Genomic DNA, 27,452 nt, shown 5'->3' on the forward strand with positions numbered 1-27,452 from the left:
TGTGGCACATATATACAATGGAATATTAGTCAGAGTCATAAAAAGAAACGAAATTGAGTTATTTGTAGTGAGGTGGATGGACCTAGAGTCTGTCATACAGAGTGAAGTAAGTCAGAAAGAGAAAAACAAATACCATATGCTAACACATATATATGGAATCTAAAAAAAAAAAAAAAAAGGTTCTGAAGAACCTAAGGGGAGGACAGGAATAAAGATGCAGACATAAAGAATGGACTTGAGGACACAGGGAGTGGGAAGGGTAAGCTGGGACGAGGTGAGAGAGTGGCGTGGACATATATACACTACCAAATGTAAAACAGATAGCTAGTGGGAAGCAGCCGCATAGCACAGGGAGATCAGCTCGGCGCTTTGCGATGACCTAGAGGTGTGGGGTAGGGAGGGTGGGAGGGAGAAGCAAGAGGGAGGAGATATAGGGATATATGTATATGTATATGTATAGCTGATTCACTTTGTTATAAAGCAGAAACTAACTCACCATTGTAAAGCAATTATACTCCAATAAAGATGTTAAAGAGAAAAAAAAAGACTTGTAGGGACTTCCCTGGCAGTCCAGTGGTTAGGACTCCACACTTCTACTGCAGGGGCACGGGTTTGATCCCTCATCAGGGAACTAAGATCTCACAAGCTGTGCGGCATGGCCAAAATAAATAAATAAATAAAAATTTAAAATAAATAAAGTAAAAATGACCTGTAGGGAAGAGCCTAAGCTTCCTGGGAGGAAATTTTCCTTAGGGAAGTTCAGAAAGCAATCCTGGAGCCAGAAGCTGGAGAGGACTGACTATAACAGGAAGAGACAGCTACTGAAGCCTGCGCACCTAGAGCCCGTGCTCCGCAACGAGCTTTGGGAATGAGATTGGTTCAACCACTTTGGGTGCCTGGTAGGATCTACTAAACTGAACATTCCTCCTCCAGCCTCTGACCTCCAGCAATTCCACTCCAACTGAAGTGCGAGCACATGGGCACCAAAAGACACAGAGAAAATGGTTCACCACAGCACTATTATTTCCTAAAACTAGAAACTGCTCAAATGCCCATCAATAGTAGAATGGATATAGGGGTCAGTTCATCCAGCTGTCGTGTGATAAAAAGGAACAAATTACTGATGTGTACAACAGCACGAATGAATCTCAGCAACATTTTGAGGAGGGTAGGAAGCCACGTATAGAAGAGTCTTTGATTACGTTGATAGAAGTTCAAAAAGAGAAAAAAACAGCCCTTGGGTTTGGAAATCTGGAGAGTGGTTACCTACAGGGAGGAAGACAAGAGTAATGAATGAATGAGAAGAAGCCCAAGAAGGGCCACCAAGGAGATGATGATGGTCTGTTTCTCGTCCTGGATGGTATTTACAAAAGTGCTTGCTTTGGAACAGTGAATGGGGCCATACACTAGCTGAAGGGAAAACTGAAATCCTTTGAAATAGATCTCCCAAATTCCTAGGTTTCTTTAATAGAAAACCAGGAGTTGTCTAGTGCGCTCTTTGGGATTATTTGATTCTATGCACCTTTCATCACCTTTGAGCTACTTTACAACTCTGTAAGTTGTTAAATATCGATAATAATACAAATGATTCTTGTCCAGAAAAATGCATATATTGTGTCCAGTGGGGTTGCAGTTGGTTACTGACTTGTGGATACTGACCAATTTTGTATCTACTAAGCAAATTCATTCCAGCATTCCTGACTGCCTATACGTGTGTCTGCTCTTTAGATTGCCCTTGAACAGACTGTAATGTGTTACTGGTTCTCTTGTTAGTTAATGGGTTAAATAAGATCTCTACATGTGTTTTTGTTTGTTTGTTTTTTAATGGCCGCACTGTGCAGCATGTGGGATCTTAGTTCCTCAACCAGGGATCGAACCTGTGCCCCCTGCAATGGAAGTGCGGTGTCCTAACCACTGGACCACCAGGGAAGTCTCCACATGTTCATTTTATATTTGTATGAAAGTCATGATTATACCATTTTTTAAAATTCTCATTTAACAAGATCTATAGGTTTTTCTGTCTGTGTGTTAGACTTCAATTTTAAAAGTTAAATTTAAAAAGTTAAATATAAAAGGGCAGGGACTTCCCTGATGGAGCAGTGGTTAAGAATCCTCCTGCCAATGCAGGGGACACGGGTTTGAGTCCTGGTCCGGGAAGATCCCACATACCGCAGAGCAACTAAGCCCATGCACCACAACTACTGAGCCCATGAGCCACAACTACTGAAGCCCGTGCTCCGCAACAAGAGAAGCCACCACAATGAGAAGCCTGCGCACCGCACTGCTCGCCACAACTAGAGAATGCCTGCGTGCAGCAACAAAGACCCAACTCAGCCAAAATAAATTAATTAATTAAAAAATAAATGATAAAAGGGCAGGGAGGGTAGGGTGCTGTGGCTCCATCTAAGACTGCTGTTATCAAGCCCTGGGATGGGGCAGCCAACTGCCAAGGCCCCCAGGCTCCCCAGAGTGGGTTGGCAAGAATGACAGGGCAATTCCCTGGCCGGGAATCTGAGCCGAGCCTGAAGCCTGAGAGCCAGAGGAACAGGAGGCTGAGGGAGCCTAACTTCATTCACCAAATTCACCAGCAAGAGAGGTCTCCCTTGGAGGAGGCAGGCCCCTCCCCCCTCGCTGAACCTGCTGCGTCCTCTGGCCCCAGGCAGGGGGGAACGCTATTGTTATTTGATTAATTCTGAAAACAAAGACCTGGCTGGGGCAATAGGGCTTGAAGTAAGGTTCTCTAAGGGCGAGTAAATCTGGAACTAGAACGGAGAAATAAACCAGGGAAGGAGAAGCGTTGTCTCTGACATTCGGCCCCATCCTCCAAGGGAAATTCCTGCATCTGCCTTTACATTAAGGAAAGCTACATGAAACTGACCTTGCAGGAGGCTGGGGGCTGCCGGGGTGGGCGGCCACCCTTCCTTCCCGACCCACTCCAATACTCCTCCTTGAGCTTCCGACCCACTGAAGATTGACAAACGATTAAGAGAAAGATGCAGGTTTGGGTTTTGCCCCCTCACTTCTGCAACCCAGCTCAGGCGGCTCCTGAAAACTCCCGTCGCGGCTTCGAGATGGAATGACGCCCTCTCCCAAAGCTGAGCCCCCTCGTTGGGCATTTGTGAGAAGTGGGTGGGTCCTGGGGACCTCACAGGGGACAGAGCCCAGGCCTCCTCCCTGGCCTCCTCCGCTCACAAAACTTGAAACAGAAGCCCTGCAGCCAACTGCCAGCCCCACCCCGGGGGGAAGTGACAACAGCCAGCTACTGTTGACATTCAAGCCGGTCCTTGGAGGCCTCCCTTCCCACTCACAGGAGCTTTTCAAAGTGCTTCTGAAAAGTGGGTCTCAGCTGGGGAAGGGAAGCAGCAATCGTGCTGCTGATGCAAATGAGATTCTCTCCATATCCTCACCGTTCCCTAGTTTGTGACCAGGGCCCCTGCCATTTGAAAGCTCCTTGAAATCAAGCATCTCTCAGGCATCGTGAACCCTAACTTGTTTTAAGGACCGTCTAAGCAAAACAAGGAGTGTTGCGCTTTCTCCTTCACAAGACAGAATGACTCGAATTCCAGGAGCCCCAGGAAGGTGGGAGCAACTGTGGCTGGGCATCACCCCAGAAGCCCAGCCGCTCCCAAAGCACGCCCAGACCTGGTCAAGCCTCACACATTGGGGCCCCTTTTCCCACTGAGATGTGAGGTTTCAGGATTCTGACAAAGAAAAACAAATATCGTATAATATCGCTTACATGTGGAATCTAGAAAAATGGTATACATGAACTTATTTGCAAAGCAGAAATAGAGTCACAGGGCTTCCCTGGTGGTGCAGTGGTTGAGAGTCCGCCTGCCGATGCAGGGGATGCGGGTTCGTGCCCCAGTCCGGGAAGATCCCACATGCCGCGGAGCGGCTGGGCCCGTGAGCCATGGCCGCTGAGCCTGCGCGTCCGGAGCCTGTGCCCCGCAACGGGAGAGGCCACAACAGTGAGAGGCCCGCGTACCGCAAAAAAAAAAAAAAAGAAATAGAGTCACAGATGTAGAGAACAAACGTATAGATACCAAGGGGGAAGGGGGTGGTGGGATGAATTGGGAAATTGGGATTGACATATGTACACTGTTATGTATAAAATAGATTACTAATGAGAACCTACTGTATAGCACAGGGAACTCTGCTCGGCGCTCTGCGGTGACCTAAATGGGAAGGAAATCCAAAAAAGAGGGGAGATACGTATACGTATGGCTGATTCACTTTGCTGTACAGCAGAAACTGACACAGCAGTATAAAGCAACTATACTCCAATAAAAAAAAAGAAAACATATTGCATAAATGACTTTTTTATTTGAAGAGTTTTCAGCCTCTAAGTTACCATGTTTTTAGGTAAAAAATGTATTTCATTTCCAATGCTTTTCCTATTCGTTTCCTTTTCTTTGGGATTATCCCTGTACAAACTTGGTTTTGTAAAAATTGAGTTATTTAAATATATATTTCCTTTAAATTAAATATTTAACAATTCCAAAAAAAATAAAATCAAATCATTTTTAAAAAGAATTCTGACAAAATATTTGGTTTCTGCTCCAAGCCGTGCTCAGCACTCCACCAGCCTCCCCAAGTCCCACAATAACAAGGTGAGAACTTTGGGGACAGCCTGGATAAGGGACACTCATCAGACCACCCCTGGGGACCCCTGTGTCCTCAGGCTCAGCAGCTTTCTCCTGCGCTGGACGAATTTACCCGGAAGCAGTTCCAAGCACATAAATGAATGGCCAGCCTCTCCCCGTCCCCTCCAGTACAGATCTCAAGGGTCACTCAGAAAGCACAGGTAGGCATCAGCATCTCCCAACTTCTGCTTTAGCCCTGGGCTCTCCCAACTTCTGCTTTAGCCCTGGGGGCGCCAAGTAAGAGTGGGGATCAGAAAGATGACAATAGGTCGGTTTCCCTGAGAGGTAAGGCCTCAACTTCAGTTTGCAGGAGAAGCCTGTGTAGGGAGGAAAGAAAAGTTTTCCTAGACCTTCTTAGGGTCCCTGGTGGGGTCTCAAAATTAAACTGACGAGACAGATTAACAGGAGAAAAGCATACACATTTATTTCATATAAGTTGTTTTTTAAAATAAGTTTATTTATTTATTTATTTTTGGCTGTGTTGGGTCTTCCTTGTGGCGCAGGCTTCTCACTGTGGTGGCTTCTCTTTGTTGCGGAGCACAGGCTCTAGATGCGCGGGCTTCAGTACTTGTGGCACGTGGGCTCAGTAGTTGTGGCTCACGGGCGCTAGGAGCGCAGGCTCAGTAGTTGTGGTGCACGGGCTTAGTTGCTCCGTGGCATGTGGGATCTTCCCCAACCAGGGCTCGAACCCATGTCCTCTGCATTGGCAGGTGGATTCTTAACCACTGCGCCAGCAGGGTAGTCCCTATTTCATATAAATTTTACTGGACTCAGGAGCCTTCATAAGAAAATGAAGACCCAAAAAATGGTCCAATCTGAATGTTTCTATGCTAGGTTTGAGGAAGAGTGAGAAGTCGTGGAAAGCAAGGACAAAGGGTGTGAGTTGAGTGTAGTCAACTGGGGGAGACAAAGCAAGGCCTGTTCACTGAGATTCCTCTCAGTGTCGCTCTGTCTTAGAGAAAAGGATGCTCTCTTCCTCTGGGTACAGGGAGGGCACCTCTCACCTGAGGGTTTATGGCCTGCTTCCAAGGAGAGTCACAGAGTCCTTCTGCTTCTGCTGTTTTTCTCCAACTCCTTCAGCTTAAAATAACCAATACACCAAGGTGCCGTATTTGGCGTAACGTGTCCTGAACCTGTCAGCTCTCTCCAGGCCAAGTGAAGGAAAGAAGCTGAGAAGTCAAGTTTAACCTGAGGAACAGCCACGTTCTCTTGACCCGACTTCCCAGAAACCTACCCAGGGGTCCCACCCCCACCCCAGCAGAGTTCAAGTGCAGCTGGGAGCAGCTGCACCAGCTGGCAAAGCTTGGAGGGAGTCTGAGAGGATGAGTGGAGACTTTATGAATAAACCAGCCCAGGTGAGAAAAATCATGATGGAGGGGGGACGTGAACTGACCTGAGGTTCTTTTTTTTTTTTAATTTATTTATTTTATTTATTTATTTTTGGCTATGTTGGGTCTTCGTTGCTGCACGTGGGCTTTCTCTAGTTGCGGCAGTTGGGGGCTTCTCTTTGTTGCGGAGCACAGGCTCTAGGCACCTGGGTTTCAGTAGTTGCAGCACATGGTCAGTAGTTGTGGCTCGTGGGCTCTAGAACGCAGGCTCAGTAGTTGTGGCTCACGTGCTTAGTTGCGCTGCGGCATGTGGGATCCTCCCGACCCAGGGCTTGAACCCGTGTCCCCTGCATTGGCAGGCGGATTCTCAACCACTGCACCACCAGGGAAGTCCATTTATATAGTTTTATGATGAAAAGCATACCTTTTCCACTATACTTTCTAGTTGGATATTATTGGTGTGGAGATATGATTTTTTTTTTTTTTTTTTTTTTTGCAGTACGCAGGCCTCTCACTGCTGCGGCCTCTCCTGTTGCGGAGCACAGGCTCCGGACGTGCAGGCTCAGCGGCCATGGTTCACGGGCCCAGCCACTCCGCGGCATGTGGGATCCTCCCGGACCGGGACACGAACCCGTGTCCCCTGCATCGGCAGGCGGACTCTCAACCACTGCGCCACCAGGGAAGCCCCTGGCCCCAGTTTTATTGCTAACCAGCTCGGGTGAGTCACTTCATTTTCCTGTGCTTGCCTTTCCACATATGCTGTTATGGACGGAGTTGTGTCCCCCCAAAATTCATATGTTGAAGTCCTAACCCCCAATACTTCATTATGTGACCTTATTTGGAGTTACAGTCTTTATGGAGGTAGCTAAGTTCAAATGAGGTCACTAGGATGGGCCCTAATCTAACCTGACTAGTATCTTTATAAGACGAAGTTAGGACATAGACACACACAGACAGAAAACCACGTGAAGACACAGGGAGAAGACAGCCATCCGCTAGCCAAGGAGAGAAGCCTCAGAAGAAAGCAACCCTGCTGACACCTTGATCTCGGGCTTCTAGCCTCCAGTATTGTGAGAAAATAAATTTCCATTGTTGAAGCCCCTCAGTCAGTGGTACTTTGTTACAGCAGCCCCAGCAGACTAATACACATGCAAAATGAGGGCTTAGGACCCCAAGGCTCCTAAGAACCCTTGCGAGTAAAAAATATACAGTTTTGATTCCACTGTTCTATTTTATCTATACATATGCCTTTCTTTCCCCCCCAAAGAGTTGCCATCACTGAAAATCAAGGAGCTTCAAAATTCTGGCAGAGAGCTGGACACACAGTAGCTCTTAATAAATGCTCACTGAGTGAAAAAAGGAACAACAGGGCAGAAGTAGTAGGGAGTGCCCTTAGTTCTGTGAAGTATAGTGGACATTCATTCAACAAATGTTCATTGAGCACCTACTATGTGTCAGGCCCTGTTCTAGGTGCAGGGATCACAATGGTGAACAGGAACTGTCTTCCCTGCCTTCCTGGAGGTGACATTCTAGTATTGGGGGAGGGGAACAAGCCATAAGCACATAAAAAATTTAATTATGTAATAGGGCTTCCCTGGTGGGGCAGTGGTTAAGAATCTGCCTGCCAATGCAGGGGACACAGGTTTGAGCCCTGGTCCAGGAAGATCCCACATGGAGCTAAGCCCGTGCACCACAACTACTGAGCCTGCGCTCTAGAGCACGCGAACCGCAGCCACTGAAGCCCGCGTGCCTAGAGCCCGTGCTCCGCAACAAGAGAAGCCACCACAGTGAGAAGCCACCACAGTGAGAAGCCCACACACCAGAACAAAGCGCAGCCCCTGCTCAACACAACTAGAGAAAGCCGGCGCATAACAACAAAGACCCAACACAGTCAAAATAAATAAATTAAATAAATAAATTTATAAAGACAAAAAAAGAAGTTAATTATGTAATATTGTTAGTCAGCCCCAACTACTTATTGATGAGCTACTTTGTGCCAGGATCTGGCCCAGAGGTGAACAGGGCCTTCCTCCTCTGTTTCAGCTACAGCCCAAAGCAGCCACTCTACTACAGGGCTGCCGTAACAAAGTACCACACACTTGGTGACTTACAAAAACAGAGGTTGATTCTCACAGTTCTGGAGGCCACAAGTCCAAATCAAGTTGTCAGTAAGGCCATGCTCTTTTTGAAGGCTCTAGGGGAGGATACTTTCTTCCTTCTAGTTTCTAGTGGTTGCCAGCATCCTTGGCGTTCCTTGGCTTAGAGACGCATCACTCCAATCTCTGCCTTGATCTTCACATGGCGTTCTCCCTGTATGTCTCTGGTCCAAATTTCCTTCTTCTCATAAGGATACCAGTCACTGGATTAGAACCCATCCTAATCCAGGATGACCTCATTTTACATTGATTACATCTGCCAAGGCTGTATTTCCAAATAAGGTCCCATTCACAAGTACCGGGGGTTTGAACACATCTTCTGGGAGGACACAAGCCAGCTCACAAAAGCCACCATCTTGCTTTGCCCACTCAGAGTGAGCAAGATTGCAGCAGAATTTAAACGTCAGGAATCTACCTCTCCATTTCATTCTTAGAATCCAATTAATTCTTTTTTTATTATTATTGGAGTATAGTTGATTTACAATGTTGTGTTAGTTTCAGGTGTACAGCAAAGTGATTCAGTAATACATACACATATATTCATTCTTTTTCAGATTCTTTTCTCTTATAGGTTATCATAGAGTATTGAGCAGAGTTCCCTGTGCTATATACAGTAGGTCCTTATTGGTTATCTATCTTACATATAGTAGTGTGTATATGTTTATCCTAAGCTCCTAATTTATCCCTGCCCACGTTTCCCCTCGGTAACCATAAGTTTGTTTTCGATATCTGTAGGAATCCAATTAATTCTGTCAATCATTTTCAGATTCTTTTTTTTTAACTGAGCTGGAAGAAAATTATCCCAGCTACATAAAAATTAAAAAGTTGGGAGTCTGGGGATAACAAGACCTTTTCTTTTTCAGTTGGACTCTCCCTTTACACAGCATTTTATTATGATAATTTTCAAACATACAGAAAAGTCGGAAGTGTAGATAAACACTTATGTAACCACCACAGAGATTCTACTTAGATTGTTGACCTATTGCTCCATCTATTTTGGATTATTTCTTTTGACTCATCGGTCTGTTGATCAACTTTTCCTTAATCCCACGTTGCTCTGGATTTATCGTGAGCCACCTGAGAAAACATGGGGTTGGACATCAGGACCCAGTGCGGTACCTGAAGGCTGCTCGTCACCAGAGTCTGTTCATGCATGGATGGAAGGCCCTCACGACACCCAGCAGAAGCAAACAAGAGCAGAACACACAGCTGGTTAAACCTTCACAAGTATTCTCTGGAGGCCCCGGCCTCTTCAGAAGGCCTCACCCAGGAATGCCAAGGCCAGTATCCCCGTACACAGCTCACTCATCTCACTCAAGAGAACCTACGAGGACCAGCCCCGAGCTCTTGTTTATATCTTTTTTTTTTGCGGTACGCGGGCCTCTCACTGTTGTGGCCTCTCCCGTTGCGGAGCACAGGCTCCGGACGCGCAGGCTCAGTGGCCATGGCTCACAGGCCCAGCCGCTCCGCGGCATGTGGGATCTTCCCAGACCGGGGCATGAACCCATGTCCCCTGCATCGACAGGCAGACTCTCAACCACTGCGCCACCAGGGAAGCCCCTATATCTTGTTTTTAACTGAAATATAGTTGTTTGTTTTTTGCAGGGGTTTTTTGGCCATGCTGCCTGGCATGGGGGATCTTAGTTTCCCAACCAGGGATTGAACCCGTGCCCCCTGCAGTGGAAGCACGGAGTCCTAACCACTGGACTGCCAGGGAAGTCCCTGTTGAAGTATAATTGATTTACAATGTTTCAGGTGTACAGCAAAGTGATTCAATTCCATATATTTTTTTCCAGATTCTTTTCCATGATAGGTTATTACTAGATATTGAATATAGTTCCCAGTGCTATACAGTGGGTTCTTGTTTATTTTATATATAGTATACAGTAGGTCCGTTGTGTTTCTATTAATCCCAAATTCCCAATCTATCCCTCCCCCCTTTCCCCTTTGGTAGCCACAAGTTTGTTTTCTATGTCTTTGTTTAAACCTGAAAAAGAGAAGAGGAAACAGTATTTGAAAAGCAAATTTCTTCCCTATTTGACAATCCAAAGTCCATTCCTCCTACACACATACCCCTACACACATAGCTAGACACACCCCTATTCAAGCCCTTACACATATGCCCTTCACACACACACACACACACACACACACACACGCGCGCGCGCGCGCAGCTCCTGTGTTGGACATTCTTAAAGAAAGCAGTTTCATTGGGATCTTTTCACTCGTGTTCAAATTTCATTTCTCCATTTGGGAAAAATCACATTTTCAAAATTGCTTTTACTCAATAGATTGGATGCCTTGGGAAATGGCCAAATCACAACCCCCACACGGTTTCACCACGGTTTTATTTATTAACACCCTCCCTCTCTTGCAAATGAGAAATTGTGAAATCCTTTTTAAACGAAGGGCTCTTATACCTACTAAGCTGGTTTTTCAAAAGCAGAAACCACTGACCCACTCACTAGTTTCCTTTGATACTTAGAGATCAAATGGTAATGAAATATATTAACTCCAACTGCCAAGCTTCCAAAGCATTTTAATTTCGCCCATCTCAGATCTGGCACCATCATTACCACTTTATAAATGAGGAAACCAACATTTAACCAAATGATTACCAGCCTTGTTAGAAAGCTACTGAATAGTCAGTTACAAAACCCACACGGCACCCTGGGAACCAGGAAATGAATGGTCAATGACTGTGATAAGGAAACCCAACTTTCTTCTTTGCTCCGTTAGAAGCAGCAATTTAATCCATTCTCAGGAGGAGTTCCCTCTCCTCCTGGAACAGAATTCAAATCTTTGATTATCCTTCCCTCCAAAAGGGGAGCCCGTTTTTCTGCTGCTAAGAACCGCCATTTATCAAGTGATTCCAGAATTAGACATGGTTCTAAGACACAGAGCATCTAATTCGGGGATTTTTACCCAGGGTCCACCCCAAGGATACATGTATAGAATCTGGAGGGCCCTTCAATTTGGATGAGGGGAAAATATCACATCTTTATTCCCACTAACTTCTAAATGGAATTTAGCATTTGTTTCTGTTATGAAACCAGGCAACAAGCCTCATCATTATTGTGACTCTGTCCTCAGTGGAAATCCCAGGTATTTTTGTACCATGTGACAGCTGTTACAGATATCTCCAGAGATCTTTTACAGGTATCACTACTTTTTTTTTATAATAGTGAATTGACCTGCTGCCATTTAAATCCTAATAAAGCTGTGCTTTTTATGTCATACGTCATACATTAGCTTAGCATTTTGATAACTGAATTTTGATATAATTTTTTTGTAAAACACCTTTATTATTTTCATTTGTGGTAAAAACCACGTAGTAATATAAAATTCACCATCTTAACCATTTTTAAGTATACAGTTCAATAGCATTAATTACATTCACAATATCGGGCAACCATCACCACCATCCTTCTCCAGAACTCTTTCTATCTTACAAAACGGAAACTCTATACCCATTAAACAATAACTCCCATTCTCCTCTCCCTCAGCCTCTGGCAATCACCATTCTACTTTCTGTCTCTATGAATCTGACTACTCTAGGCGACCTCATATAGGTGGGATCATACAGTATCTGTCCTTTTGTTTTTGTTTTGTTTTTGTTTTGGCCATGCTACATGCCATGCGGGATCTTAGTTTCCCAGCCAGGGATAGAACCCGCGGCCCCTGCATTAGAAGCATGGAGTCTTCACCACAGGACCGCCAGGGAAGTCCCAAGTACCTGTCCTTTTGGGTTTTTTTAAATTTTATTTATTTATTTTTGGCTGTGTTGGGTCTTTGTTGCTGCGCCCTGGCTTTCTCTATCTGTGGCGAGCGGGGGCTACTCTTCGTTGCGGTGCAGGGGTTTCTCATTGTGGTGGCTTCTCTTTGTTGTGGAGCACGGGCTCTAGGCACACAGGCTTCAGTAGCTGCGGCTCGTGGGCTCTAGAGCGCAGGCTCAATGGTTGTGGCCCATGGGCTTAGTTGCTCTGCCACATCTGAGATCTTCCTGGACCAGGGCTCGAACCCATGTCCCCTGCATTGGCAGCGGATTCTTAACCACTGTGCCACCAGGGAAGTCCTAAGTCCCCGTCCTTTTGTGATTGGCTTATTTCACTTAGCATAACATCCTAAGCATAACATCATGTTGTAGCATGTGTCAGAATTCCCATCTTTTTTAAGGCTGAATATTCCACTGTATGTATGTACCACATTTTGCTCACTCATTCATCCATCGATGGACACTTGGGTTGGACATAATTATTTCTTTGTTATACCATGTATTTTATTACATGCATTTTAAAACGTTCTTTTATTTATTTATTTATTTTTGCGGTACATGGGCCTCTCACCGTTGTGGCCTCTCCCGTTGCGGAGCATGGGCTCCGGACGCGCAGGCGCAGCGACCATGGCTCACGGGCCCAGCCACTCCGCGGCATGTGGGATCCTCCTGGACCGGGGCACGAACCCACATCCCCTGCATCGGCAGGCAGACTCTCAACCACTGCACCACCAGGGAAGCCCCTAAAAACGTAATTTTGGGGAGTCCATTGGCTTCACCAACCATCCAAGGGATCCATGTGTAATACACAAAAGTTGAAGAAGCTCAGTGAGACAGACATTAGGAAATGGGCTCAGAGAAGTTAAAACATTTGCCCAAGGTCACCCAGCAGGGAGTCAAGCCCAGCTCAGTCAGAATCCAGAGCCCACCTCTATGGTATGACTTCCCTTTCACTGCCAATGACTTAGACTCTGGTTTCAATGGACATTTGGTGTTTTTCCAGAGAGACCCTCCAGGAGCACTGTGAAGGGAACGGAGGTAGCTTACATCCCAGCACTGAAGTTCAGGGCATGGGTCACCATTTGTGGGAGGAAAGTCCAGCACTCTCTCCACTCCCACTTCTCAGGCAGTGCCCCTTTTGTCTGGGTCTTCACTCACCTCTGTCCAACTCCCTAGTGAGGACCCCAGGACATCTGAGACACAAAGGGACCCCTGGATGTCTCCTAAGTTACCTAAACCCTGAGATCTGGGACAGTGGGGAGTGTGCACCCCATTATACCCCCAAGTCTGTGAGCAGACAACTAGAATACCCTCATCCTCACCTAATAGCTGGAAGAGGGCAGTGATTCCTGAACCTTCTCTGAAGTCATATTGACAAACAATCACATGCTTTAACTCCTGATATAAAATTTGGGCCTTGTAATTGCTCTAGTCTAGCAAAATTTCCCCCTGAGAAAACTAAGAACTGAGATTATTCACACTGGTGTCATGAGAGACCCCCTGGAAAATGCTAAACTCTCCGACATCACCGCATAACGATTCTTTTTCCCTATCTTATGAGCACTGATGGGGTTAATATTAGGAGGTAATAGCAGAGGGGAAGCGGAGGGAGGGATAAACTGGGAGAGTGGGATTGACATATATACACTACTATATATAAAATAGAAAACGAATAACAGGGAACTCTACTCAATTTCCTGTAATGACCTATATGGGAAAAGAACTTCTAAAAGAGTGGATATATGTATATGTATAACTGATTCACTTTGCTGTACAGCAGAAACTACCACAACATTGTAAATCACCTATACTCCAAATAAAAATTAATTTAAAAAATAAATGACAGGGCTTCCCTGGTGGCGCAGTGGTTGAGAATCTGCCTGCCAATGCAGGGGACACGGGTTCGAGCCCTGGTCTGGGAAGATCCCACATGCCATGGAGCAACTGGGCCCGTGAGCCACAACTACTGAGCCTGCGCATCTGGAGCCTGTGCTCCACAGCAAGAGAGGCCGTGATAGTGAGAGGCCCGCGCACCGTGATGAAGAGTGGACCCCGCTTGCCACAACTAGAGAAAGCCCTCGCACAGAAACGAAGACCCAACACAGTCAAAAATAAAATAAATAAATAAATATTTAAAAAAAATAAAAAATAAAAAATAAATGACAGTAGCTAATACTTATTGACACCTTCTTTGCACCAAACATGTTAATTCTCCAGGAATCATATGCAGCAGGGGCTACTACTGTCCCTCATTTTACAGAAGAGGAAACAGAGGCCCAAAGTGGTTAGTAATTTGCAAGAAGTCACACAGCTGGTGAGTAGCTTGAACTCTGACCCCAGGTGGTCTGCATGGAGCACATCATGGCCAAGATCTGTGAGTCCTCTTTCTAGGACACAAGCCTCAAGTTGCAACAAGGGAGGAAGGCACATAAATGTCTTTGAGTTTCTTTGTTAAAACTTTTTCTTCACCTTGTGTAGAAGATAAACTGGTTTGCTTTCAAGAAGCAAATTAACTGTTAGGAGCCCAGATTCTAGAAATATTCAAATTCACTAGACGTCAGAGAAGTGCAAATTAAAACAACATTACAAGAGAGGATTTACACTCATCAGAATAGCAAAAATCAGGGAGGTGGACATGAGAGAGGAGGAGTGTCTGCAAAACCACGCAGAGAGGCAGGAGGACATAGAGCTAAGAGCCCGGGTGCCACAACCAGTCTGGGGGGGAGTCACACCCACCCGGGCACCTCTGCGCTGTTTTCCTTATCTGGAAATGGAGGTGATTTTATCTATTTCATAGAATTGTTGCGAGGATTCCAACAGCTAATGACACCAAGGGCTGGCAAGGGCACCTGTGCCCGTAAGGGCTCCATGAAAACAGCACAGGCAAGCCTGAGCTCCCGGAAGACAAGGCCTTTTCTCTGTTCGTTGGCTGTATCTCCAGTGCCTAGAATAAGTGGGAACTTAGTAAGTGAAGTGCTCAATTAATATTTGTTGAATAAATGAATGCATTTACAAATGATATGGGGAGAAGGCGATATCTCACCACTACTTGATGAAACATCAAATAGTGAAAAATTAAAAATCTTGGAAATTGGGACAATACGGAAAGAAGGAAAATTAAGTAGTTTGTCCACTCCATGAGCCAGCTATCTCACTTCGATGTATCTCAGAGACTTCCTCCTCTGGTTCACGATGGGTAACAAACCAGGGGACAATCCAGGGACATTCACAGGGAACAAGCGAGTCAATGTGGGAGAGCCACATGATAGAACATGCTGCAGTAGTTAGAAGTGATCATCCAGAGCAGGGCTTGGCAAACCTTCCTGTAAAAGGCCAGATAATAAATACTGTAGGCTTTTCAGACCATAGGGTCTCTGACGCAGCCTTAGATGGTCTGTAAATGAATGGGCGTGGCTGTCCTAACAGAACCGTTTATGGACACTCAAATGTGAATTTCATATAATTCCTACGTGTCCCAAAATATTCTTCTTCTTTTGGGTATTTTCCCCCCAGGCATTTAAAAATCTTAGCTTGTTGGGCTTCCCTGGTGGCACAGTGGTTAAGAATCCGCCTGCCGATGCAGGGGACACGGGTTCGAGCCCTGGTCCGGGAAGAACCCACATGCTGCGGAGCAACTAAGCCTGAGAGCTGCAACTACTGAGCCTGTGCTCTAGAGCCTGCAGGCCACAACTTCTGAGCTTGCATGCCACAACTACTGAGCCCATGCGCCACAACTACTGAAGCCTGCACGCCTAGAGCCCGTGCTCTGCAACAAGAGAAGCCACCGTGGGCTTCCCTGGTGGCGCAGTGGTTGAGAGTCCGCCTGCCGATGCAGGGGACACGGGTTCGAGCCCTGGTCTGGGAAGAACCCACATGCTGCGGAGCAACTAAGCCTGAGAGCTGCAACTACTGAGCCTGTGCTCTAGAGCCTGCAGGCCACAACTTCTGAGCTTGCATGCCACAACTACTGAGCCCATGCGCCACAACTACTGAAGCCTGCACGCCTAGAGCCCGTGCTCTGCAACAAGAGAAGCCACCGTGGGCTTCCCTGGTGGCGCAGTGGTTGAGAGTCCGCCTGCCGATGCAGGGAACACGGGTTCGTGCCCCGGTCCGGGAGGATCCCACATGCCGCGGAGCGGCTGGGCCCATGAGCCATGGCCGCTGAGCCTGCGCGTCCGGAGCCTGTGCTCCGCAACGGGAGAGGCCACAACAATGAGAGGCCCGCGTACTGCAAAACAAATAAATAAATAAAAAATAAAAAAGAACAGAAAAAAAAAAAAGAGAAGCCACCGTGATGAGAAGCCCACGCACCGTAGCGAAGACGCAACATAGCCATAAATAAAATTAATTAATTAACTAAAAAATTAATTAAAAAATAATAAATAAAAATCTTGCAGGCTGCACAAAAACTTCGGGGGCCCAGGTTTCTCTCAGGGTCCATAATTTGCTGTTCTACATGTATGTCGGCAACATACAATCAAACACAATCCAATCAACAAACCTGGTGATCTTGGGCAGGATAAGGGTTAAAGAGAAACGACCATACATCCTAATTTTCCAGGGACAGACTAGTTTACCCCACATTGTCCCAGTAATTAATAGCCTGTCTTTCACTCTGAAAAATCCCAGACTGGATGATGAATTACATGTCACCTTCCCCAGTTAAACCATCATCCTAGTTATATAAATTACAAACATACGTTCATTTGTGTATCCCCCAGCATGTAGAGCAGGGGTTGGCAATTTTTTCCCCATAAAGGACCAGATAGTAGATATTTTAGGCCTTGTGCCATGTGATCTGTTGATGCAGCATGAAAACAGTCGGAGACAACACAGCAATGAAGGAGTGAGACTGGGTACCACTAAAACTCACTGATGAACACTGAAATTTGAAGGTTGTATAATTTTCACATATCACAAAATATTATCCTTCTTTGGATTTTTTCCAACCATTTAACTATGTAAAAACACTTTCAGCTTGTGGGTCATACAAAATCTGGCAATGGGCTAGATTTGGCCCAAAGGCTGTAGTTTGTTGACTGCTAGTCTGGAATAACACCTAGCCCCGTGGTAGGTGCTGCAGAAATGTCTGGTTTTTGCTGAGTACACTCACTGTGAAAACCCGTGCCTGTTTTACAAGGACACATGCAGATTTAAGGACAGATAAACACCCGAGTGAGGGTCTAGGAGGGGAATGGGGGGAAAATAGGGACTGGGAATAAATAGGGAAAATAATGAAATAAGAGAAACTTCGTCCAGACTGAGCAGAATGGTGGATCATGAACTGAAGAAGGTAATAAACGCTACTCCACTTCTGCGGCCCAAAAAGAAAAAGGAAAAAAAAAAGTGAGGGCTCTGGAGCCAGAGAGCCCTACATTTGAAATTCTGAAGCTGCCCACCCTATCTGGTGACCTTGAGCAAGTTTAACCTCTCAAAGGTTCTTTGGAAAATGGAACTAAATATACTACCTACTTCCTAGGGCTGCTGTGAGGATTGAATGAATCCATACAGGTAAGGGCTTGGCATAGTGTCTGGTCAATGAATGTTATACTGTAGTGGTCTTTTTCCATAAAGAATAGAGAGAAACGTGTGCCCCAGGGGTCCAAATAAGGTGATTGATTAGAGGTGATTAAGAGGACAGGCTCAGGAGCCAAGAACCCCAGCTTTGCCACGCACTGGCTGTGTGACCTTGGCCAAGTCTTGTGTCCTTCCTGTGCCTCAATTTCCTCAGCTGGGCAATGCTAATAATAGTAGTACTTGCCTTGTAGGATTAATGTAAAAATTAAATTACTCAAAACATAGCCTAGGGACCTCCCTAGTGGCACAGTGGTTAAGAATCCTCCTCCCAATGCAGGGGACACAGGTTCAAGCCCTGGTTGGGGAAGATCCCACATGCCACGGAGCAATTAAGCCAGTGTGCCACAACTACTGAGCCTGCGTTCTAGAGCCCATGCTCCACAAGAGCAGCCACCGCAATGAAGAGTAGCCCCCATTCTCCACAACTAGAGAAAGCCCACATGCAACAACGAAGACCCAACACAGCCAAAAATAAATAAATAAATTTATTTAAAAAAAAAAACAAAAACACATAGCCTAGCAATTCTGACATACGCTGCAACATGGATGAACCTTGAGAACATTATGCTAAATGAAATAAGCCAGTCACAAAAAGACAAATACCTATGATTCCACTTACACAAGGTACTTAGAGTAGCCAAAATCATACAGACGAAAGCAGAATGGGGGTTGTTGGGGTGATAGGGAGGGGAGAATGGGAAGTTATTGTTTATAGGCATAGAGTTTCAGTTTTACAAGCTGAGAAAGTTATGGGGCTGAATGGTGGTGATGGCTGCCCATAATGTGAATGAATATATGTAATACCACTCAAGTGTACACTTAACAATGGTTAAGATAGTAAACTTTATGTTATGTGTATTTAACACCATAAAAAACATTTGGTTACAAAAAAACAATGAAACAAACACACCATAGCCTAGCATATAAGTGCTCAAATATTATACATTAGTATGTTATCACTCTGGACCCACAATTTCTGCCCCAGGGGAAATTAAAAAAGGAATCAGACCAACAATCCCCTGTGAAATACTCCAAAAGATCCAAGGAGTTGGGCTGTGGGCTTTGAGGAAAGATTGCATTGAGGAAACATCTAACATGAAAGACAAGATCAAAACAAACAAACAGACAATAATTATTCTGATGAAACAGACATAATGTTGTGCACAAGAAAACATCAAAGAAACTAACATTAATATTCTCAGAGAGTTAAATTAAAAATATTACCTCCATGAAACAAGAACAGTTGCTATAATCAAGGAAAAAATCAGAGAATAGGAAAGATCTTTTGGAAAATAAAAACATAGATTCCAGAAAACAAAAAATTCAATAGAAAGACTGAAGGTAAGGTCGGTGGATAAATTTCACAGAAAGTAGAAAAAATTTGCAAAACAGAGGAAAAAATATTTTTTAAATGGTGAGTCATTGCAGGAGATTCAATAGCTAACTAAAGACTTTTAGAAAGAGAGAACCAAGAAAACTGTGGGGGAGAAATTGTCAAAGTAATAATACAACAAACTTTTCCAGAATTAAAGGAGAAGAATATTCAGAATGAAAAGACCACCATAGGCCCAGAACAATGAATGAAAAAAAATCTCCAGGAAGACAAAGTAAGACATCATCTTCAATTTCAGAATACAAGTGGTAAGAAGATTATGCAAGAATGTAGAGAAAATGCAGATTACGTGAATGACCAAGAATACAATGGACTTCTCAAAAACAAGAGAAGCCAGAGGGCAGTGGAAAAATATCTTCAAAGGGCTGAGAAAAAATAACTTTCAACCTGAAATTCTGTCTACAACCAGACTATCAGTCAAGTGTGAGAGTGGAATAACGCCATTTTCAGACATGTAAGGAAGTCCCAGGATGACAGCTGATACAAGTCCCAGAAAGTGACCAGGAAAGGGGGTCTGAAACCTCCAAGAAATTTAAAAATGGAAATGATAATTGTCTGACAGATTTAACTATAAGGAAAAACTTAAGAGCTTTCTATACCTTTTGGAGGGTATAGGGAGATGTAGCTGTTCAAAGAGAACAGAACAAATGAAAAAACAAGAGGGGAGGGAAATTTAAAAAAAACAAAGGAATTAATAACTCCAAGAAAAACAAAAAGTTGCACAAGAAAAGATACTTCTTGGTTCAGCATTGAATAAAATTTATGTAGTCATAATAATGAAAACATTGAATGTGTATTTAACCAAAATTTGTGATATAAGTATATTAAGAGGATGGAGGAAATGATAATGGAGTGTGTGAGTTAAAAATCCTCACCGATCATACAGGAAATCAACAGATAATTTCTAAAACAGGTGAATCAAAATATAGCAGAATAGTTTTATTATTTAAAAAATATGTAAGTAGGGCTTCCCTGGTGGCGCAGTGGTTGAGAGTCCGCCTGCCAATGCAGGGGACACGGGTTCGTGCCCCGGTCTGGAAAGATCCCACCTGCTGCAGAGCGGCTGGGCCCGTGAGCCATGGCTGCTGAGCCTGTGCGTCCGGAGCCTGTACTCCGTAACGGGAGAGGCCGCAAGAGTGAGAGGCCCGCCTACCAAAACAAAACAAAACAAAACAAAAATATGTAAGTAAATCCATAAGAAGCAACTAAAAGAATGGTTGGTTACCTCTGAAAGGGATAGGAGGGTTTTGGGGAGAACATGGGATGGCAGTCTTTTGCTATTCGTGTTTTTGCACTAATTGGCTTTTTACAAAAATAATTTTAAAAGTCTAAGACCTAGGCTAAATAGGGGAGGCAGATCTTAATTTTGGAAGGTTCTAAGACACTTCAATGAAAAGGAAAGTAAGTCATGACGAATAAAAATGGCTTGCCTTGGTATTATATTATTTTACCTTTCAAAAATGCTTCTGACAACCAAGGCAGCAATGAGCACACCTAATGACCAGATTCTAGTTTCTAAATGTCTTTCCTGACTAAAAGGAACCAGGGCTCTTTAGAGGAATGGCTGATTCCAGGGCTGGCGCAGGGACAGTATATGGTGAGTCTGGAACACTTTCTTGTGCCAGAAAGCAAGAACGTACTCAAAGACTAAAGGGAGGGCATCCCTGGTGGTGCAGTGGTTGAGAGTCCGCCTGCCAATGCAGGGGACGCAGGTTCGTGCCCCGGTCTGGGAGGATCCCACGTGCCGCGGAGCGGCTGGACCCGTGAGCCATGGCCGCTGAGCCTGCATGCCCGGAGCCTGTGCTCCGCAGCGGGAGAGGCCACGATGGTGAGAGGCCCGCGTACTGCAAAAACAAACAAACAAACAAACAAACAAAAAAGACTAAAGAGAACACATCAAAAGAACACAAAGCCAGTTTAAAGGGTTTCCCCAGGCCATAATTAGGACAATTTGATCATTAAAAACACGAATGACTGTAATTATTGCAAAACATTGAATAAATAAATTCCAAGAGTTCATAGTGACTAAAAAAACAGGAAAAAAATAAAATTAATTTGTTTCCATTGGAGATGACTATGATGTCAACCTACTCTGAAACTTGATACAAAGTTAAGCATTTAGGGGGAACTGTAGTTCATCTCCAGTTAAGGAAGGAAAATTCTTCTTTACAAAGGAATGTAGAAGAAATGATATATTTAAAATTTTGTCTTTTTGCAACCCCCAGTGAAGTAACTGAAACAGGCAGGGATCGTTAGTGGATGCTAAAACCATTAAGTAAAAGGTTGTAGGGAAATGGGATATTTCCTTGTGCCAAAGTATCCAGAGATTACTTGCAAACTGCAAAGAAGGAAAATATACTTTTTCTGTGGAGGGATCCAGTGGTCACAATATTAACCAAAAGACCAAATTTAGGAGCTTCCCTGGTGGCGCAGTGGTTGGGAGTCCGCCTGACGATGCAGGGGACACGGGTTCGTGCCCCAGTCCGGGAAGATCCCACATGCCGCAGAGGGGCTGGGCCCGTGAGCCATGGCCACTGAGCCTGCGCGTCCGGAGCCTGTGCTCCGCAACTGGAGAGGCCACAGCAGTGAGAGGCCCACGTACCACACACAAAAAAAAGACCAAATTTAGCATTGCTGAAAGTGAGACAACCAGTCATTGTGTTCCCGATGGAGTGCAATGGGACGTACACGGCTTTACCCACAAAGTGTTCTGGCCATTTTCTAACCTGAATGTGACCATGAGTTTAGACCAACTTCCACTATGCAGGAAAATAGAGGAGAGAGGAATGAGCTAAATAATGCCATGAGGAGCCAATCAGATGAATCCAGAATGTACAGTTGACCCTTGAACAACACAGGGGTTGGGAGTGCCGACCCTCCAAAAACTCAAAAATCCGAGTACAATTTATAATCCGTTTCTGTGGTTCCTCTGTATTCGTGGCTCCCCTGTATCTGTGGTTCCCCAGCCTCAGATTCAGCCAACCAAGGATCATGTAGAAGTGTAATATTTATTACTGAAAAAAAATCCATGTATAAGTGGACCCATGCAGTTCAAACCTGTGTTGTTCAAGGGTCAGCTGTACACATTCCACAAACTATCTGACCAGATCTCTTTAAAAAGCCAGTGCCTTAGGTGGGGAGATTATTTTAGATTTTAAAAGACTAAAGGATATAATAACCAAATGTAATATGTTAATTGGATCCTGACTCAATAAAGCAAATGTAAAAGACACTATGTTGTGAAAATTTTGAATATGGACTAGATATCAGATAATATTAGGAAATAACTTAATTTTCTCGGGTGTAAAAGTGGTATTATGGTTATGTATGAGAATGTCCTTGTTCTTTTTTTATCTTTATTTTTACTATTTATTTGTTTATTTAGGCTGCACCGGGTCTTAGTTGAGACATGTAGACTCTTAGTTGTGGCATGTGGACTTCTTAGTTGCAAACTCTTAGTTACATCATGCATGTGGGATCTAGTTTCCCTACCAGGGATCGAACTCAGGTCCCCTGCATTGGGAGTGTGGAGTCTTACCCGCTGGACCACCAGGGGAGTCCCAAGAATGTCCTTGTTCTTCGGAGATACAGGTTGAAGTATTTCCTGACTGCAGCTTAGTTTGAAATGGTCCAGCAAAAGTAGAGAGTTAGCTATATACACAGATAGATAAAGCAAATAGGGCAAAATAGTCACAGTTGTTGCATCTAAGTTGTGGCCATGTTGATGTTCTTCAACTGGACTGTTGCTTCAATTTTTCCATACTTTGACATTTTTCAGAATTAAAAGTTTAAAAATTAATTGTTGAAGAAATAATGGGGGAAAAAAAAGAAATAATGGAACTAGAAAATCATCATTTTGCAACCATTCGAGTGGCAACTAATTAGGCAAGCGTCATCGATGGATCCTAAAGCCAGTAGGTGAAAATTTGAAAACAAACAGGATATTTGGGGTCATCTCAGTGTATCTACCCATAGGTTTGTTTGTTTTTTTCCACACGGCTTGCAGGATCTTAGTTCCCCGACTAGAGACTGAAACTGGGCCCTCAGCAGTGAAAGCGCAGAGTCCTAACCACTGGACCACCAGGGAATTCCCTCCCATAGATTATTTATTAGTTCCAAAAGGGGGAAAATGATATTTTTACAGTGGAGAATAGCAGTACAAGAAGGGCACAACACTGCCTCTGTGGTATTCTTGCCAAAAATTTATATTATATTAATGTTAAAATTCCCGAATTTGATAATAGCACAGTACTGGGTTATACATATTATTATTATTTTATATATCTTTCGAGAGACATGGAGTGATAAAGCAAATGTGACAAAATTTTATCAGTTGGTGAATCTGGACAAAGGGTACACAGGAGTTCTGTCTACTATTCTTGCAACTCTGTCATGTTTTAAATTATTTCAGAGTAAAAATTTTTTAGGAAAATCTAAGTTAGACCTAGACTAGTTGGGGAGGCAGTTCCTAAAAATGTAGGGATTAACAGAAAATTAAAATCTTTTTTTTAAGTTTTTTTTTTTTTTTTTTTGGTTGCACCGGGTCTTAGTTGCAGCCTGCGGGCTCCTTAGTTGAGGCACATGAACTCTTAGTAGAGGCATGCATGTGGGATTGAACCCAGGCCCCCTGCATTGGGAGCTCAGAGTCTTAACCACTGCACCACCAGGGAAGTCCCAAAAATTTAAATCTTGATAAAATAAAGTTACTTTTCTTTAAATACTTTTATTACCTTGGCATTTCTTTTAGCTTTCAGGAATACTTGACTTCATGGAGCTGGCAGAAATGGGACTCCAAGAGAGGGGCTGGAAGGTGCGAAGGCATGCGTGCCCAACTGACCGGGTTGCAAACTGAAGTCTGTTCCCACTCTGGTTCTCTGGCCAGTACCCTTTCTTTCCAGGTGAGACTCCTCATTCTTATATGGAAGCCAGCTCCCCAAAGAGCGGTTGGGGAACCCATCAGACCCTCAGCATCTGCCCAGCACTGGCACCCACATGCTTTATACCTCTTGGGATTGTTTTCCAATTATTCTGTCATCACCCTCACCTGGATTAGACCATTCCATCCAGGCCATGACTGGCTTCCAGTTTTCTTGCATGTCTTTACAGAATGGTTTTAGCACAGTGCTGAATAAGGCATAAAAGCTCAATATATCATTTCTGATCCATTATTTTCAGAAAGCAATGAATAAACAGATACTTTTTGGCCTTCTAACAATCTTTGGGCTTAATGTGTAAGGGATATGAACCAACAAGGAAACAAAGCAAGATAATTTTTTTTTTTTTTTTTTTTTTTTTTGCGGTACACGGGCCTCTCACTGTTGTGGCCTCTCCCGTTGCAGAGCACAGGCTCCGGACGCGCAGGCTCAGCGGTCATGTCTCACAGGTCTAGCCGCTCCATGGCGGCATGTGGGATCTTCCCGGACCGGGGCACGAACCCGTGTTCCCTGCATCGGCAGGCGGACTCCCAACCACTGCGCCACCAGGGAAGCCCCCAAGATAATTTATAAAGCACATTTCAAACAAGTAGAAGTTGTTTTGTTTTTTCTTTTGAAGTATAGTCGATTTACGATGTTGTGTTAGTTTCAGGTGTAAACAAGTACAAGTTTTGACAACCAGTACTATCAAGCTGAAACCCAGAGATGAACTCCACTAGGAGTGGGAGAACTCCAGGGTCCAGCCTCCCTCTGGCCTTAGCAGTTCTCTTCCTGAAGGAGTTACTTACCTTCCTCAAGACTGTGTTTGCTGGTCTTCCCAACTGGCCTGAAAACTTCTGGGAGAAGGGACAGACCTTGTGGTTTTGTCCCTGTGTGACCTCTCTCCAGTTTCTGCACACTCAGCTCTGCCCACTTGCTGCAGGCATCCCAGGCCCCACGGAGCCGCCCACACTAAATGCCTCAGCCTCAATCTTGTCAGAGAGAATGGTCCAGGGAGGTGGACAGAGCACAGCTTCAGGATCTGACAAACCCTGGACAGTAATTTACGGGCAGTGTGACATGCTCAGGCAATTTACACGGCCTCTGAGCCTCAGTTCCTTCTTCTGCAAAATGGGGGTAGTGGGAATTCCCTGGCAGTCCAGTGGTTAGGACTCCATGCTTCCACTGCAGGGGGCACGGGTTCGATCCCTGCTCTGGGAGTAGTAAAATTGACTTCTCCCCCAAAATGAGTGGGTGGACTGTGATGACAGGCCTCTGTACTTCATCCAGTGTTTGGAAACCTTAGTGACCGTCAGGGGCCATCTGTCCAGCTTCATCCCCTGTGTGTTGAGCTACCCCTGGGGGTGGGTAGAGGTCACTCATTCTGACTGCCTCCACTCCCTCCTTTCTATCTCCCCAAGTTGGTTCAGGTATAATCTGCTCAATATGAACAGCAGGTATCAGAGATGGATGTGCAGGACTCAATATTTATTCCCTAGGAGGCTATAAGAAGCAGGAGGCACCATCTCCCGACCCAGACTGCCTGGGTTCAAATCCCAGCTCCACCATCTACCAGCCCTGTGAGCTTGGGCAAGGTTACTTAACCTCTGTGCCTCAGTTTCCTCATCTATAAAACAGGAATGATAACAATGACACCTACCCTATAGGGTTATTCTGAGGATTAAATGAGTTAATGCATAAGTATAGAGCGCTTTGCTAGTACTGCATTTCATTGAATCTGATACGCTGGTACACTAGGAAATTAAGATTGTTGCCAATTAAACTAGGACATATCATCAGTGGAACTGGAACTGAAATCACATATTGATTTCAGAAATGTGAACCATAACATATGTCAAAATAGATGAAGTACACTTTTATTATTAGCGTACTTAGCTGGAATACAATAGCATTAGAGTTAGGGGTCAAATCCCAGATTCACCATTTACTACCTGGGTGACCTTATTTATGCAAGATCCTGAGCCTCTCTGCGCCTCAGTTTCCTCCTCACCTGTATGCGGATAACATCAGTAGCACCTACCATACATGACTCTTGGGGTAATTAAATACGTGAGGACTTAGGAAGTACCTGGTACACAGTAGGCACTATGATTGGTATTATTTAGAACTATTCTCTCCAGGTGTGGAGGTTGGCTGGGGAGAGAAGAGAGGACGAACCTGGCTGGCTTTTTAGATAAAAAGGTCTTGGCCTCCACGTCCCTCCCCAGTCTCGCAACGGTCAGGAGGGCCCAGGTGCCCCGCCCCAACCCGGCGCCCCGCCCCCGCCCCCGCCCCCGCCTCGCCCCGCCCGGCCCGGCCCCTGAGCTAGTCTCGCGCACTTTTAAAGTGCGCGAGCTCAGGCCGAGACCCAGGGCCGGCGGATGGTAGGGCGAAGCCATCTATTATGCTACGTGGGGGGAGCTAAAAGCCTACGCCTCCAGATGTTTTTCCATTTTTAGCTTTTCAGGCCCAGATTCTGGTCCCCTTTTAGCCTTCAAATCAGCCCCCTATACTCTGACTCCGAGAAGGGCGTTCTGATTCTCTGGGGAAAGGGGTCGTTGTGTCTCTGTGCGGCGGCCTCCCCCTCTGGACGGGAAACCGGTGGGAGAGGACGACGACCGGTGGGGGGAGGAGGCGGCCCTAGCGCCATTTTGTGGGAGCGAAGTGGTTGCTGGGCTGCTCTTGGATTCCTCGCTGCTTCAGTTTCTCTGTCGGGCTTCCTAGCAGCGGCCTAGCGGGTGAGTCGCAGACGCTTCTCACTGAGGATGCCCTGTGTGCCTCGGCTCCCGCAGTGGGGCGGCCCCCGCCCCGGGAAAGGAGCCGTGGGGCCGGGCCTGCCTCATTCTGCCCGAGCGGGCTCGCGTGGGAGCGACGTTAGGGCCTGGCGCGGGGTGGCAGCCGGCGCCGAAGCAGGGACGCCGGGCCCGCGGAGCCGTGCAGCCCGAGGCAGAGGTTTGTCCTGGCTGCTTCCGGGCCCGGGCACTGTTTTGTGTCTTCGTACTTTGCGCCAGCACAGCGTTTAGGCCTGGTGCCCCAGCGGTCCCACCCCGGCCGCGCTTAAAAACTCCTCCCACGGTTGTCACGCACTGGCTTCTGGGAGGTGGCGGCCCGCGTCGCGAAGGACCTGTCGCCGCTGTCATTGCGGCTCAAGTTTGGAGAGCCCCCAGAAGTCCCCAGATTTGGAACAGGGAGGCACTTTCCCCTTGTCCTCTTCATCTCGTTCACTGCTCCTATTTAGTCCTCCAGACTCAGTTTCTGCCTCGCTTTCTTAGGGAAATCCACTTTGACGTTCCCCTCACACACATCTCAACCAGTTTAGTTTCTTCCCAGTCCCTAAGACTACTCCTTTCCAGTAGCATAATCACGATTGTAATAAAATAATTACTTGTTTGCTTGCTTTCTCCTGCTTATCTCCCCCTTTGCAACCAGCATGCCAGCTGGGACTGTGGTTTCACACACAGTTAATAGTTGCAGCACCTGATGGTTAGTAGGCACTCATCAAATAATGGATGAATGAACTAGCAAGGCATTACATTTTAATAGGAATAGCTATCCTTGCCTGTACCTCCTCATTTTTCAGGGATAACCCACACCTGTAAGAATCCAAACACGGAGAATTTTTCTGGAAGTCAGAACAATGACATGGTAGTGGTATTAGCTGGGA

General features: G+C 45.4%; 1 protein-coding gene across 4 annotated transcripts in view; it reads left to right on the forward strand.

The window, feature by feature from the left end:
* Positions 1–27,452, forward strand: part of TARDBP (TAR DNA binding protein) — a 53,136-nt gene that overhangs the window by 17,223 nt on the left and 8,461 nt on the right. For 2 of the 4 annotated variants that reach the window (XM_082615629.1, XM_082615627.1), the window contains exon 1: positions 26,350–26,526. The gene's annotated coding sequence lies outside the window, so the exon portion shown is untranslated. Of the gene's footprint in view, positions 1–26,349; positions 26,527–27,452 lie in introns of those variants that run through there. The other 2 variants (XM_082615628.1, XM_082615626.1) reach the window with 2 other exon arrangements.

Source organism: Mesoplodon mirus (assembly GCF_964341445.2).
Source record: "Mesoplodon mirus genome assembly, chromosome: 3".
Lineage (NCBI taxonomy): Eukaryota > Metazoa > Chordata > Mammalia > Artiodactyla > Ziphiidae > Mesoplodon > Mesoplodon mirus.